Source organism: Polyodon spathula, chromosome 3, assembly GCF_017654505.1.
Source record: "Polyodon spathula isolate WHYD16114869_AA chromosome 3, ASM1765450v1, whole genome shotgun sequence".
NCBI classification, from domain to species: Eukaryota; Metazoa; Chordata; class Actinopteri; order Acipenseriformes; family Polyodontidae; genus Polyodon; species Polyodon spathula.
In genome coordinates this window covers 36,445,812-36,462,840 of record NC_054536.1, presented here as the reverse complement: position 1 = coordinate 36,462,840, position 17,029 = coordinate 36,445,812, and positions in this window count along the sequence as shown.

Here is a 17,029-nt window from a genome sequence, read left to right as displayed (position 1 = left end):
GTATTTGATATTACTGTCTATCAACATTTTCTGGAATTTCTGCATGTTATGTACAAGGTGAGTGTTATATACAAGGTGAACAGCATACATGGGCTGTGTGTTACATAGTCCAAAAATTTGAATATATAGTCAAAACATCCTAAGCATTCCAGTCTTGTTCCTGGACTTATTCTTTAAAAACTACTAAAATCATGAGATATTAACTATTTCATATGTGCAGGAGGCTTGGTGATCCAGTGGATAGAGAAACTGGCTTGTTACCAGGTTCCCATTTCAAACCCAGCTCAGCTGCTGACTCACTCTGCCCTCAGCAAGTCCTTTGAATGGGGTCCTATTGTAAGTGACTCCAGCAGCAGGTGTGATGCATAGCTCACCCCCTAGTTTCTGTAAGTCACTTTGGATAAAAGCATCTGCTAAATAACTCATTAATTAATTAATTAATATGTTGGGAGTCTAAAAGACCCAGCACTGTTCTTGACCATGCAATGGTAGAGTTTGTTTTTTAAATACATTTTTTAGCTTTCATATTTTCATTGCAAAACGACAAACTCCCATCCAATCATTCAAAATGTTTAAATCAAAGGTTTCATGTTTTTTTAAATGTTGTAATAAATATTTTTTTTCTGCTTCTTCCACAATCAATTCATGTATGCTGTGTGCTGGTTGATTTTTTTTTTTTTTTTTTTTGTGGTATTTTGCCCACGCAAGGAATCTGAACATGACAGAATGATTAAAACAGATACAGTGATGAGTCATTATTTTAGTAGATAAACATTATCGTTCAGTGGCCTGTCTAGATGCACTGCTTTCATTTTGTGGTTTTGTTTTACCAAAGCTGCAGTTGAAAGAATTAAGGAAATGTTATACTCCAAGGATATACACTGGTCCTATTATGAACCAAACAGAAAAGCAAAGGTATTTTCAGAGAGCAAAAAATACACAGCTATTTAATTGATCTTTCATTCGTTTTTTTTTTTTTTTTAATTTATTGATTTTTTTTTTCCTATGACAATATGATCACAGCAAGAGATTTATGTTGATACAATTATCAATATATTTAAGCAAAATATTAAATATGATTAATATTAATATGATTTCCATTACGTGAGAGTAGATGTTAAAACTTCATGCTGATTTGAACGGCTCTCGCCAAGATAAGCACCAACTAAGATGCAGTGTTACAGTAAACTAATGTGAGCCATCTACGTCTCCATCCATTTGTGTTTCCTTCCATCTGATGATGTAGATATACATCTGCCTGGTGTTGATGGCTGAAGTGTAATGCTCGCTCCAGGGATCAGCTTATTTTGCCTCCCCAGCGCATCAGCATACACAATGGCTGCGATGCTGGCCCCGGGGATCAACCACAGTGCGGCCTCCCCAGCACATCAGCATGACAACCGTTTGGATTGAGCTAAGTAGGGTACATCTCTGGGGTCTTCAAGTGGGCACCTTCCATCCTCTGTGTTTCACCAACTAGCCCACTACTGCTCAAGAGGGATCGATGATGATTGTGGCATTCCAGCATCCCCCCCTCCAACCCCCACTCAACTCAACCCAGATTACTTACCCGTACATCAGTGTTTCTATCTTTCTATTGTACTTGGGATCCCCAACCAGAATCTTTCCGTCTCAACTACAGCTAGCTGCTGCTCCTCTCTGCTGCTTCAGATAAACTTTTCACTGTGCGTCACAATTCTTGGCCACTGAATCCGACATCTCTGAGAAACCAGGTTGTAGAGTGTGCAACCCACCTCCACTGAGTAAACCCGGACTCTCCATCCTCCCTGTTCCGCTTCAGCGGCTAGTTGAGAATACCTCAGTTTCTTCATCTCGTACACTCATCTACAGGATCTTCCCATGGCACTGTTAACTCTACCAGATGAACAAGGCATGCTGCTCGAGACCACAAGACCATATCCGGTCGAAGGTTAGTGGTGGCAATCTCAGGTGGAAAAGTAAGCCATTGACCAACATCTGCCAGCGTTTTCCAATCTCTAGCAGTTTCCACTTGTCCTGGACAAGGTTTGGTTTTACCACCTTTTCTTGGCGGTTGCTCTCCTGGGTGGAGGAATGTTGTCTTTTGTACATAATGTTTTGATGGAACTGGTGGCAACTTATTGGTCATGTTATGCTTGTCTTTCAATGCTAAGGCCAAACATCGCAGCACCTGGTCATGGCGCCTAGTAAACCATCCTTGGCTAAGACCCACCTTACATCCTGTCAAAATGTGCCATAATGTTGCAGATGATGAACACAAAGGAAATGAGGGATCCTCTCTTACTCAGAGGTTTAGGTTTTGTGGTGATGGGAGAACATCATATGTTGACCAGATGAGGAAACTGATCTTGCTCTATTCCATTGTCCATAGGTCTTGCGTTGTTACACACTCTCTCATCTCATCCATTCTCCCTGCTTTGCAGACCTCATCCTCTCCTCCTGCTTTTGCACCTTGTTGACTACCAGCTTCCTACATTGAGTTGGGGTTGCCTTGTGCCATGTAGGAGAAGCTGAACTGAGATCAAGACCCCCTCTTCCATGCTGAACTTGCCCCATGATATCACAGATTCGAAGAGCAGCCTTTGTATCTTCCATGGCTTTCTTTGCCGTCCACTTTATTCCAGTCAGACCTTGGCGCACTTAAACTCCTCAGTTGGAGTGGAGGCTTGTAAAGTCCCACTGTGCTCAGGCAGCGTGGAACTCCCAACCATTTCCTGAAGTATGAACTGATTAAAACTTCCAGTTTCTCTACTGTTGTCAAAGAAACCTCATACACAGTCACACACAGCAGACCAAACTCAAAGCACCAGAGTTTTAGTTTGCCCTGTAAAGTGCTACTATATGTCTATGCTCTTCAACCCTTCCACTTCTTGTTGTCTAACTTCTCCCAAACAAACTGTGAAGTATTTAGACTGTACCTTTAAATGTGCAGTTTGTAAACCATAATTCAGAGAATCAGAGGAAAGTTGAGGGTGTTTGTCTAGCTGTTCAGCTGGCTGTATGTATGTTACATTTTTATTTTGTATATCCCTAGAGAACAGATTGATGAAACTTGCTAAGAACATGTTTTAGTGGCAGTTAACTCACCAGAGGAATTAAACTTAAATAAACTACCGACCAACTCAACATAGTAATTACATTTCACCATTTAGAAAAGTGAAAATGAAATTTTTAAACAAGTTTATCACAAAGTTTCAATTTCTGGGTACTGAAAGGTTCTAAAGAGTTATGAAGGAATTAAAATGTCTGTAGTTAAACATAAACACTAGTATTTATGATTTTATGGCAATATTCTATTGAGTTTATACAGTATTCCCCTTGTCTATGAAATACTGTACATTTTACAGTATGGGGAAAATCTGTAAAATATAAATATTCTAGAGAACCAAACTTCTACGACATACCCTATTATTTAAGGGTTTAGATAGATGTATGGCAACATATATAAAGCATATGTATGTGGTGAATATAGTTTCATAATCCTATTTTTAGCAAACATTAGAGCCTTCATTCAAGGTATTTTTTTTTATATGTGGCATTAATAAGAGAACATAATTTCTAGTCTGCATCAATCTCTTTCTCCATGGCTGACATTTTCATGGAAAAAAAAGTTCAACTGAATCAAATGTCAGCAAGTCAGAGGTTAAAACAAATGATAGGGTCCTTTTAATCTCCCAGTTTAACTTTTTGAGATTGGTGTTCGGAATTTTATGCATATGAACCTACTGGATTTGTCACTGCTCTTCTAAAATATAGTAAATGGTTGTAAACCCAACACAATCCATCAAATATATCCATTATAATTAACCCCAGCTCCTGCTGGTCTAAATTGCTACTTATTAGTAAGCCATGTGATTTTAGAATAAATGGAAACCAAAGTGGATTGGTTTGATTACTAAGCACAGCACAGTAGCAATACAAACAGGAGAAACCAACTTTTAATTATCAATGAGCTTTTGTAACAGATACAGCACCTTAGGGCACTGTTGGTTTTCAGTAGTAATGGCGTATTTAATGGAGCTACTATTAAAGTGTTTACACATTCCAGACAAAACTGAAACGTTTCATACTAATTGGAAACTATGTTCTGTTTCTGAAAGAGGAATCCACCCTCTAATTTCAAACTAAAACTGTTCCTATAAAGAGTCCCTTGTCTACACCCCCTATATTGTATATGGTATATGCGTTTATTTGTTTACATTATTCTTTTTTTTTTTACTTTGTTTTAATTTATATGCGTTTGTTTGGTAGGCTCTTCCATACCTCTCTTGGCTTCACATTGCCTGTGTATGCTCCGCCCTGCTCCATGTTCTGTCAGCCATGCTGTGTTTACATTATCATCACAATTGCGTTGGGTTTGCTTTCATTAAATATGGCAGCAGGTTTCACGACACCTTCTCGTTCTGGTTTGCAAAACTTCCCTATGCAATTTGGTACGCTATCCATCCAATATTATTTTCCTCCACCTCTGAGTGGGCTCCAATCATGGCGTCCATAGTGATATGTGCAGTGAATCATGGGATAGCACAATTGAATCACAGGATTGATCCTATTCTGCTTGCTCTGGGTTTTGTTGTGTTTACTTGTTTGTACAACCCCAGGCCTGCCGGCTCAGCCTCGCTGACCCATTCAGGCCCTAGAATTAGTAGCAACACATTCATTCAAATGAAAATATTTCATTACTGCCCTACGCTCACGTCTGCCCTTATGCTCACTACTGTGACCACTCTGTCTACATTAATTATGCAGTGGCAATGCTAGTTACCCTCACCTCTGAGTGGGATCCTGTAGTGATACGCGCATTGAATCATGAGATGGCACGATTGAACCATGGGATTGATTGTCCTATCCTTGTTTTCGCATGCTCCCAGCACTGCAGCTGCCAATTTTTTTCATGCTCATGTCATCTCATTCTATCTTATAATGCTCACTGAGCAGCGTGCTGTACCTGCTGGTTTCTGCCACTAGAGTGTCCCAAGAAAATTCTCTAGTTCAGCCATATAAAAATAAATAAATAAATAAATAAATAAATAAATAAAAATAAATAAATAAATAATAATAATAATAATAATAATATATAATTTGTACTGCTGCGGTTTCTGTTCCCAACATTACAACCTACCCTGCTCCAACGGGTCGCCGACACACTCCCTCCTCAGATCAGATGTGATATTATTCGGAACAGCAACGTAACATCAAACAATACCATCAAGCAAATAAACAGTGCATTTCATCATCCATATAGCTATTGCAGTGAAGCTCATTCTCGTTCCAGACGCTTGCTTTCTCTAACTGTTGACTGTCCATTGCCTCTTCCCATATTATATCAGATGTTATATTATTGAAACAGCAAAGTTAATGTTAAACAATACCATCAACCAAGCAAACAGTGTGTTTCATCATACATGCAGCTATTGCAGTGATGCTCATTCTCGCCCAGACACGTTCCATCACTTACTCGCCAATCCTCATCAATGAACCATAACAGATCCAACACAAAATCTATTCCAATCTGCAGTATGCTTTACACACGGACATAGGAGCAGTTTTAATTTCTTCACCCTTGAAGCTTGTGCTAGATCCAGGATAATCTGTCTACTGTGTGAATAATTAACAGTAATTGTTATCAGTTTCCATACTCAGTCATACTTGTTGGGTTGCATGCTGAAAATCTTATCATAGAATTTTACTTCCTCCTTACTCAATGCAATTATTGTCCCTTTTCATACAATATACTCATCAGGTTACAATATCACTTTGTTAATTATGGTTGGTCATGTCGACTACACAAAAATCTACCATCGAGTAGATCCCCAATTAATACAATCATGTCTCACTATGATGTGCGTAACTGATAGGGTGACATATCACCCCGCTACTCGTAATTAATCTTTCCGTTAACCACTACCTCAGATAAATGTTGCTGTTCAACCTTCATCTTCTCAACCACCAATCACAAAGGAGTCGTAGAGCCCTGTCAACACTCTGCACAACAGATTATTTTTTCCATTCAGGTGCTCTGGATGCTTTTTCCCATTGAGGGACGTATTTGTAGAAATGACGTTCATCTCTGCTGTGTGTTCTCCAGCGTGACAATCACCAGTAAAATCAGTTTTCAGTCTTCAGAAATGTCCCTCCCTTCTCCATGGAGCTACTTATCAGGATTATAACTTCACGTTAGCTTAACCGGAGTTCTTTTCCTCCTCTAACCTCTTTCCACAGATTCAAATGCTGCATCCGACAATCTGCTCCCAATCATTCATCCCCCAAACTGCTCATTACAACAGAAATCCTGGTACTGCGGCTTCTTCCAATGGGGCGGAATCACTTCCTTCTTCATCAGAGATCACCATCTTCATTCTCAGGTCACCCATCTGTCGATGAGCCCGGGCGCCAGCTCATCTGGACCCCTCTTCCTAACCACAGGTTCAGTTGTTTCCAGGAATTGGTTCTGCGAACATCTACGCTCATCTCTCTTCACTTATCCTGGAGGAAAGTGGAATCGCTATGCTTGTCCTGCCCACTGGCAAGATATGTTCTCATCTTTATTTTGCATTTTTTTCTTCTTTTTAGGTAGATCGACCAGAAAAGGAACAGCTGTCAAGCTCCAGTGGACAGGCCCAGACCAAAGAAATGTTTTTGTATTTTGGGGGAGGGTGGCCCTGAGTTCCACTTGTCCCGCCCACTGACAAAGTATGTTTTCATTGTTGTTTGTATTTTTTCTTTTTAGGTAATTTGACCAGCATAAAGACTGGTTATCAAGCTCCAGTGATCAGACCCCAAAAGAATTAATCATTAAGTTACAAAGACTCCTTGTTATCTATAATTTACAAAATATCTTTATCATAATCATGAGCTGTGAGATTATTGTATTACAAGGTAGGTTAGTCAGCCTCGTTCTTTTGGGGGAAGGTGGCTAACAGTGCTACTTTTCCTGCCTCCTGGCATTAGCTGTCATCAGTCAATAGTCATGACATCATAGTTCAGCCAGCTTATTAGGGCGGCTATCGAGCTCCAATGGACAAGGCTATGGGCCAAAGTATATTGCATGTCATCATTACATGGTCATCTGTCAAAAGCAATAAAGAATTGGTAAGTTCAATTCTTTTGTCGATGTCTCCTTTCTGAAATAGGTAACATGGGGACTGGAAAAAAATAGTCTGTGTCTCTGTCAGGGTTTCTAACACTATTATTATAGATGGTGCAGGAACCTTTAAAGGACACTGGCACTAGCTACAGTATAGCGTTGTGGCTTTTTATGTGACTGCACCATAATCCTATCCTGACACTCCTGCTTATCAATCCTAGAGATTGTTTCTATATTGCGAGGTCTTTCAACCAGTTATCACCTGCTATTTAGATCAGTTATCACTGTTTCTATATTCAAGTTGATTCGGAATTGGTGTCGTGTTTCAATAGAACAGGTTGAGTAGCAAATACGGCTTCCATTCTATATGCAGTATGTCTGAAAATACATTAACTACACAACACAAGGAAAACATATATTTTGAATGGTCTTGGAAATCATGTTTGTGGAATCATTAGTCATATACAAGACAGAAACTATAGATTTAAATAACCTAACACCATTTTGTATCTCCTCTATGCTGTATATGTAATGTTATATTATATTAAGTTTGGAACTTCATCATAAACACAATATTGTATTACACAGACTAATAAATAGTTATTTAAGAAGTCTTATTGAATATTTAACTAAATAATTACTACTGGTACATCGGTACACATGTGACACTTTTAAAAAAAACAAAATATAATGAGCCTAATTATTAAGGGGAATTGCGGGTTGTGTTGGGAGACAAACCAGACAGGAAAATCAGTAATGGCATCTGTCAAAATGGTAACAAAAAGAAAGCATTCTACTTGCACACTTATAGCTTACATATACTGAGAGAAGAAGTAGAAATTAATAAGGGAATGTGTAATGGGCCATAACATTGGGGCAAGCTAAAGAAAAAAGTGGACAGGCTATAGCAGCTTGACCTCCCTCCCCAATACAATACATATATAAACAGGCTGCTTGTTCCACTTTCAACCAGGGACACATTTCAAACATAGGGTTCCACAGATGAAAGCGGTTAGGCTAGAAATATAGCACACCATGCCACCTAGCCCTCTTTAAGCATGCTTAAGTTAATTATACATAGCATGCAGGGCTGCACTCAAAGGTATTTGTGTATCAGTAAAGTTATTACCTTTGCGTGTTAATGCTTGTGAATGTGTCCCACAGTAAGGAAGTCAATTAATTTATAATTCATACTCTTTATAACCGCTCATATGCAGCAAACAAATAAAATTGTGCAAATCAATCTCTGTAAGGGTGAATGCAGGGTTAATCCAGTAGGTCTTTCTTCACTGATAGCCAGGAATTTAAAAAGCATTGGAGTTAAATATTTCACTATAGTTTGCTCCTTAAACATGTAAGGAAGATAATTGATGAGGTTGTTGTAATATGCCTATACTTACAAAGTTAGGGAAATTCCTTCAGTAAATAGGCTTGGATAAAGCAGGTGCTGTGATTGGCTGAACAAGATCACATGACTGTGCAGTAATAATTGTCTTACCGCACGGCTATGACATCAAAGACTTACTCACTTACCTGATCTATTAACACTAGAACTCCTGAGCGTACATACACACCTAGAACTATCGCAGCGGTCTTTTTAACATTATATTAAATATACTACTACTGCAGCGTCGCACGCTACGAAACTGTTCTGTGTTAAATGTACTCAAAACAGTGTGTTTATTTTAACATATCAAACATAGTGCTTACCTTTAATTCTGATCTCATTATTTGCATTTTCCCATAATTTCTTTGCAAATCAGACGTTTTGATGTTGTTTTCTTTTCCTTCACGATATTGTCTGTGACACAGTTTTTGCAGCCTGCTTGTTACACGCGAGGGAAACCTGTTACAACACGAGCACTGACATGAGGCTTGGGGGTGTTGTTGGAAGGGGACTTAGGATTGCAAATGCTGGGCTATAAAACTGGTTTTAGCAGCTCAGAGACAACTTTTGACATGCAGCGGGAGGTTACGACACTCTGTGAAGTGTTTTCTGTTTACCCTTTTATTTTGAGCTTGAGTTCGACTCTGTTAGCTATGTAACGATAATTTCCATCTCCAGTCTTGCAATAGCTGGTTTGGTACACTGTTATTCTGTAAAAAAAATTTCAATATAATCATGTCTTGCTGTGCAGTTCTGCATTGTATTGGTCTGTTCATTTTAACTAGAAAATAATATTTTAAAAATAGAAAATAAGTATTTTTACAGCTGTTAATAGATAAATCATGTCTGAAAATGTCTCCTGCAGCTATTCAAAACAATCGCAAAGCTCTCAAGTTCAGCAGCACAAAGCCAAGCCCACTGTTTTTACTATGACAGTCAAAATGACCGCTACGGTAGTTCTAGGTATAACGTATTATATCTCCATAAGTTACAGCAACCCAGGATCTACTGATGGTTTGAGATGTTTAATATAAATATATATTTAGGAAAAGTAAAAAAGCACAGGTGCCTAGCTGCCAAATCAGTGGAGAAAAATGCATTTTAAAAACATGATGTGCCAAAAAGACCGCTCCAGTAGTTCTAGTGTTAATATTGCTATGCCTTAATAATAATAATTAAACATGAGTGACTTTCCACAAGTTAATTTTGATCTTTTAGGAGGATTGTCATTTGAACAATTTCTTAATGAGAGTGAAGCAGTACCACCACCCTTCGATTTCAGAAACAGATTTAAACAAAATTCAAATCTCTCCTGCTCTCTGCTGACACAGCCGTTGGGCTTTTAAACAAGGTCTGGTTCAACATACAAGTCTATTTTGCTCGACACGGACAGGAGGAACTGCGCAATCTGACACAGAAGTTGCTTGTCATCAATACAGATGAAAATGGTGTGGAGATAGTGACCCCATTGCTTAATGTGCAAACAAAAAACCACAGAGATGTGAATGAGAACTGTGGAAGTACTCGTAGTTACATGTTTGCCCAGCCTGTTGATTCTATGTGCCCTGTCAGCAGTTTAAAAAAATTATTTACAAAAGTCCCTATTGGTGTTAATTACCTTGGAAACGTGATGCCTCATATTTTAGAGCAAGTTGGACTTTGAGTATGTTACACAAACCGTTCAATCTACAGCGCTGCTGTCCACATATTCTCTAATCCTGCTTTATCAGTCGTGGGAAATTATTTCTGTTACTGGTTATTGGTGTGAAAACAGCATCTGAAATTACTGGTCAGCTTGAAGCCCGCTAAACCTAGAGTAGGATTTACAAAAAGATATCTCCATCCATGGCCTCATACTCAGAAGCCCCTCCCTCAATGTCTGCCCCAAGTGCCAGTGCAGTGGCTGGCTGTTCCGTAAATCCTCCCTCAGATGTGGGAAATCAGTTTGCTTTCAATTCCAAATGCTATTTAATCTCAAAATGTTACTATAAATGGCAATGTTCAATTTAATGTTTTTATGGCAAATAAAAAAAGTAATATATATATATATATATATATATATATATATATATATATATATATATATATATATACATAGTCTATATTATTCACAGTGATACATAACCCGATATATAAAAATCTTATATTTTCTTTGTTAATTAAATTTCGGTAAGGAAAAAAACAATGTTCACAATGAAACAGTCATCAGAGACTATATTTTCTCAGTGGAAGGATACATAAATATATTTCTTTTCTTTGTGTAATTATTTTTAAGAAAAAAAAAATGTAGCAAAATAATTTTATAAGCAAAATAACCCACAACAGGGTGTGCAGTAAGACAATTATTACCATACTTCTTGGGTGGTTGATGGCACTCAGGGCGTGCAGTAACAATTGTCTTACCACACACCCTGTGGGTTATTTCTTACATACACACACACACACACACACATATATACATATATAGGTTTTTTTGGCCGATCCTAAAAGCCCGATGGTTATCTACCCATATCGGCCGATATCGATAGGATACTGATAATAATAGACAGTGCAGGTAAACTACTAGAACGAGACATAGGGCCTATAGTTAGTCTACACCCCCTTGAACTTTGTTCACATTTTCTTGTGTCAGTGCCTCAGAGTTTCACGCTTTTAAACGTGGATTTTTTAGCACACCATACTACAGCTGTTTTGAGAAAAAAAAATTCCACTTATCTACACATCATACTCCACAACTTGTTACCTTTGGGGAAAAAAGTTTTTTGGTTTTCAAGTCTCTGCTGATGAGACAAAGCCACTCCAGTGTAGCTTTTCCTTTGGGTCGTTGTCATGCTGAAAGGTGATGCTGCAGAGGGCCACCTTTGCTCCATGCATTTTCCCTTCTTCACAGTAGGAGATGGTGTTCTTTGGTTCTTTGGCTGATGCACTGTGTTGGGTTTGCACCAAACATAACGCTTTTCATTTAGGCCAGAAGGTTCCATTTTAGTTTCGTCAGACCACAACATTTTTTGCCACATGGCTACCGAATCTCCTGAGTGTTTTTTGGCATACTTCAAACTGGATTCAAGGTGGGATTTCTTGAGTAATGGCTTCCTTCTTGCCACCCTACCATACAGGCCAGATTTGTGGAGTGCTTGTGATGTTGTTGTCACATGCACACTTTGACCAGTCTTGGACATAAAAACCTGTAGCTCTTGCAAAGTTGCCATTGGCCTCTTGGTAGTCTTTTTGATCAGTCTCCTTCTTGCTCGGTCATCCAGTTTGGAGGGACAGCCTGATCTAGGCAGGGTCTTTGTGGTACCATACACCTTCCACTTCTTAATAATCATCTTGACCGTGCTCCAGGGGATATTCAAGGCCTTTGATATTTTTTTATACTCATCCCCTGATCTGTGCCTTTCAACAACAATTTAACACAGGTGGAGGCCACTTAATTTGATGTGTGATGTTGAAGGCAATTGGTTACACCTGAGCTAATCTAGGAGTGCTATTACAAGGGGGGTGGACACTTATTTAACTAAGCTATTTCAGTTTTTATTTTTAATTAATTTTCTATTTTTTTCATTTGGAAGTTGTGGGGTAGGATGTTTTAAATAAATGAAAAAAAAACATTTTAATATAACATTTTCATATATAATATGAATCAGTGGTTGGAAATTCTGGCCCGTGAATGGATAAAACCTCCTCATAGGAGCAAAAATAGATTGAACTATTGCCCGAACATCCTGTGGCCCGGATGGCTTATGGAACAGTACAGTACTGGTATATGGAAGTGCTGATGTGCTCGTTTATTAATTAAATAAGAAGGTTGGACAAAAAACAAAACACTTAAACAAAACAAAATGACACAATGGCCCAGACAAAAAAACAGATACAAAAACAAGCAACATGCTGGTTTATAGCCTGCATGAGTAGCAATTGTTTTTATTCTTAGTTTATCTCACATCTAGCAAATAAATGAATCAATCTGAAAATGGTCACATTCTATACGAGTTTAGCATGGATAGGGAATTTTAACCCCATCCATGCTGTAAAATAATTTACAATAAAACAATGTATATTAAAACACCAAACCAAAATTAAATGATAATTACAAATACTAATTTATACTAATACAAATATATATATATATATATATATATATATATATATATATATATATATATATATATATATATATATATATATATACACACACACACACACACACACACACACACACAGGGGACCTAACATGTACTCCGACACAAATACACATCACCAGGCAATAGTCTCCCTCTGTCATGTGATTGGTTCCCATCACTGTCAGTCCCACCCCTTTTCAAATGAATGCCTTTCATCTCCACTCCTCATAACAAGAGAAAATGGCTGAATGAAAATGAATTACAAAACATACTACAAAGAAAAGATGCTCCAAACACTAAAATGGTGATTAAAACTCCACTGACACTGTTTTTTGACTTTCTGAAATTCAAACAAATTCAACTCGACATTGTAAACAAATATGATGGCCAGGATATAAACTGGATTATGCAGCAGTCAGCATGCCACACAGAGAGCTGTACACCAAAAACACTTTGATAACTATGCGGTATGAACTTCAAAAACATTTTCTATGATTTATTTATGTTATTCATTTATTTATTTATGCTGTATCAACTATATTTAAATAAAATATATAAAGTCATATTTACTATCCAACCTTGCCTCACTTGTTTTCTTGACTTATTCATCATATACAGTCAACCCTCTTTTTAACACCAGGTAAGGGCCATGGGCAAATATGGGCAATAAGTGAGGGTGGCATACAGTGAGGGTCAACAACAACAAAAAAAAAACACACACACACACACACAACCTTCTATGTTTGCAAAAATTCAAACTATTTTTTTTGTTATACAATTACAGTGTCTCCAGGCCATTTTAATATTTTTTTTTTTTTTTTTTTAAACTACAGTACTAGTTCATAACACAACAGTAGGTCTATCAGTGATGGTTTATCATCTTTTCCCATCTGTATGAAACATACATGGTTACAGTTTATACTTTAAAAAAATAAAAAATAAAAATAAACACTAATTTATTGTCAAAACACCCAAATAACAGTTCCATAAAAACCAAAAAGCATACCATTTATTTATTTATTTGTTACTGTACTGGTCATTTGAACTTCATTGCTTTAGGCACGACTGTAGCATGTTGAATACTATCTCTGATTGAACTATTCCATCTAATTCTTTTACAAAGCAATTTAAGCTCAATAGCATTCATTTTTAAGCAGTTTAAAAAAATGTTGAATATGTACAGACAAACACTTTTTTTAAACGAAAAGGAAAAACAACAAAAAAAAACCTCTGCTGTTTACAAAACTGCAGCTTTAGTTTAAGTGTGCCTTCATTTGTGCAAAACTTGCACAAAAACAAACAAACCTCTTACCGTACTGTTTTTAAACATTTACTGCGGTTTATAAAAGTCACTTATTTTAGATTGCGTCAAGGCTTTTTCAGGTTAAACAAATTGACAAATCGGGATGCACATGTTGGTTCTGGTCCCGTCCAGGCAGCTGTCTTTACGCCATTTAACTTTAATCCGTAAAACAGTCAACTATCTATAGAGCTAGAAGTTTAACTTTGAATATGCCAGCAAGCAGTGAGAATTTGGGAAATAGGAACAGGAGGTCTCCTTTAAAGAAAAAGTTTAAAGAAACATTGGATGTGCTGCAGAAACAAAAACATGGCTTAGACCAGGGGCCCCCAATCTATCGATCGCGAACTATTGGTCGATCTCAAAACCTTACAGAGTAGATCACAAACATTTCCATATTTTCAAATGTTTAAGTTAAAAATAAATAGCACATTACTAATATTCATTGAAAAAAGAAAACATTGCCTTCACTGATGGAGTGGATCCAGGTGGGCTAATGGGTGATGAATGGATGGAGTCAGCGTCCGTCAAAGGGAGTGTTGCGCGCCAGTTGAGGGAGTTGAATTGGAAGTGGTGAATGACAGAGATCAGAGAGAGAAGCCTGACAAGAAAAGACTGCAAAAGCCAGTAAGAAAAAAGGAGCAAAATAAAATAGCAGTTTTCTCTGCTTTTACTTCCGTCTGCCTGTTCATTTACAGCCAGACTCCCCGTACACAGCCAGCAGCTACAGTACACTCTTTATGTCGAAAGACCAACCCAGCATTTTTATTTCATTTTTACTGCTCCCAATGTTTCAATTCATTTAAAAGAAAAAGTAACACAAAGCTGGTACAATGAATGAAGGGCCATTTGCTGCAAAGAAGGTAAAAACCTACCATTTCCAGTGGGAGTGGGAGTATTTTTTAATACCTCAACAGTTAATGTTCATCAAGCAAATCACTAATCAAAGGCAGCAACAATTGTCTCATTTTATGTTAGTAAATTGAATAGCAAAACGAAAGAAACCATTCGAAGTGGGCGAGTTTTTTAAAGAAGCTTTCCTTGAAGCAGCAGTTTTTTTTTTTTTTTTACAGTTTAAAAAATAAATTGGAAATAATGTCTGCTATCAAGGCTCTTCAGCTTTCAGGGAGATCAGCAACTTGCCAGATACAATCAATGTCGGAAGCCGTCTCTTCACTTAACAAATTACTTTGAAAACTGTTTTTTTCTCTCTTCAGTTTGGTGAATCGATCGGTATAGTCCAGCTGAGTATTCATTAGAATGTTTTTTGATAATTCTAGTGTAAATGAGGAACTACTGACAATAATTCCATTAAAGAAAAAAACTAGAGCACAGGATATTTATGCTGCCTTTAAAACATACATTACAGAACATAAAAAACCAAAGAGTAAACTTGCATCCATTATAACAGATGGTGCAAAAGGGACCCTGATTTTCCCCGTTCATGAATTATCACTGCATCATACACCAACAGGCTCTATGTGGAAAGGTTTTGAACATGAATGACATTATGGACTTTGTTGTTAAAGATGTAAATTAAATTAATTCAAAGCCACTTCAAAGACTGTTCAAATCTTTACTTGACAAAATTGATGCACAATATGGTGGTTAAGTTGATGACAGGCTGCGACTATTAAAGCTGGCTTTTCTTACTGACCTGACGGCAAAACTGAACAAAATAAACACAGAACTTCAGGGAACATAGAAAGACATTACTGAAATGATAAGTTCAGTGAAAACCTTCCAAGAGAAACTGAAACTGTGGATAACACAACTTCACAAAAAGAACCTGAAACATTTTCCAAACATGAGAGAACTGTAAAACCAGAAAGGAGCTGATCTGTCATCTTTCAAAAGATATTCCCCTCACTTGGAAAACATGCTAACAAAATTTGAAAAATGTTTCACTGATTTCAAACAGCTGGTTCATATCCTTACCATTCATGACAGTTGATGTTGGTGAAACTGCAGACAAAATGGGATCATTGTTTAATCTTGACAAGGCTTATCTTGAAAATAAAATAATAACCATTCAAAATGACATCTAACTAAAATGCTTAGCTTTACATGTGATTCAATCGAGAGAACCTTGGATGGAAGTGTGCATAACAGGCACGCCATCTTGAAAGCCTGAACAGATGAAAGCTCGGTCATGTGAACGTTGCTACTTCCGAGACATTGCGTACGGACATTGTGTATCTGTCACCCTAGATCGACACCAGCTTCTTCAAAAAGCACCATGAAAACGCTTAGCCGACCCGCATGACACCAAGTCATGACCCTGGTAGGGTCCGAGATGGGTATTGCATGCCAGTGTAAAAGGGGCTTTAGATACAGTGCCAGACAGCTGATACTGCAAGAGTCAAAAGCAGACAAGAACGATTAGGAACCAAATGGTGGCAATGGGACTGAAACCGTTTCTCCTCTATCCCACTTCTCTCAACATTTTTTAAAGCGCACAGCATTATCAATTTAAATCTGCAAAAGAAACTAAGGATTTTTTTGCATCCCAGGGAGGTACCCAAGCAGCCAAAGCAGCTTTGATGGAAGCAAAACAAAGCATCTCTATCGACCCATCTAAAACGGCGACAGCCAAACTTCAGCCTAACCCTCCTGCGGCTTTTGTGGACCCTGCTATGGAGAGTTGAATGATCCTTATCGGGGAGTAGTCTACTGGACTAGGAGTATTGAATTCCTAAAAATCCATGAAGAATGGACTAAATATTGGTAATCTCATCTACCTTTGAACCCCTCCTCTTCCCCTTGCTTGTCCATACTTTTAATTTTATTATTATTATAGCTATTGTAATTGAAATGTCATTTTTATCACAAAGGTTAATAAGTACATATGCAAATACATCATGTTCTACTTTAAAATAGTATCATCAATGAGAAAAAACATGTTTTAATTTAATTAAGAGGCTACAGTTGTTAACCTTAGTTCTAAACTTAGTTCTAAATACAGTTCATTTTATTTGTGATATTATTGTACTTGGTGTGAAGAAACAAAGAAACAATTATCATCTGTTAGCTCAGGGGTTCTGTGTGAAATGCATAAGGAGGGTCTGAGCTTGGGTATGCATTGCTGTTAGAGAGCCACAGCGCTAAAGAATTTTGAATTTTTTCAGACC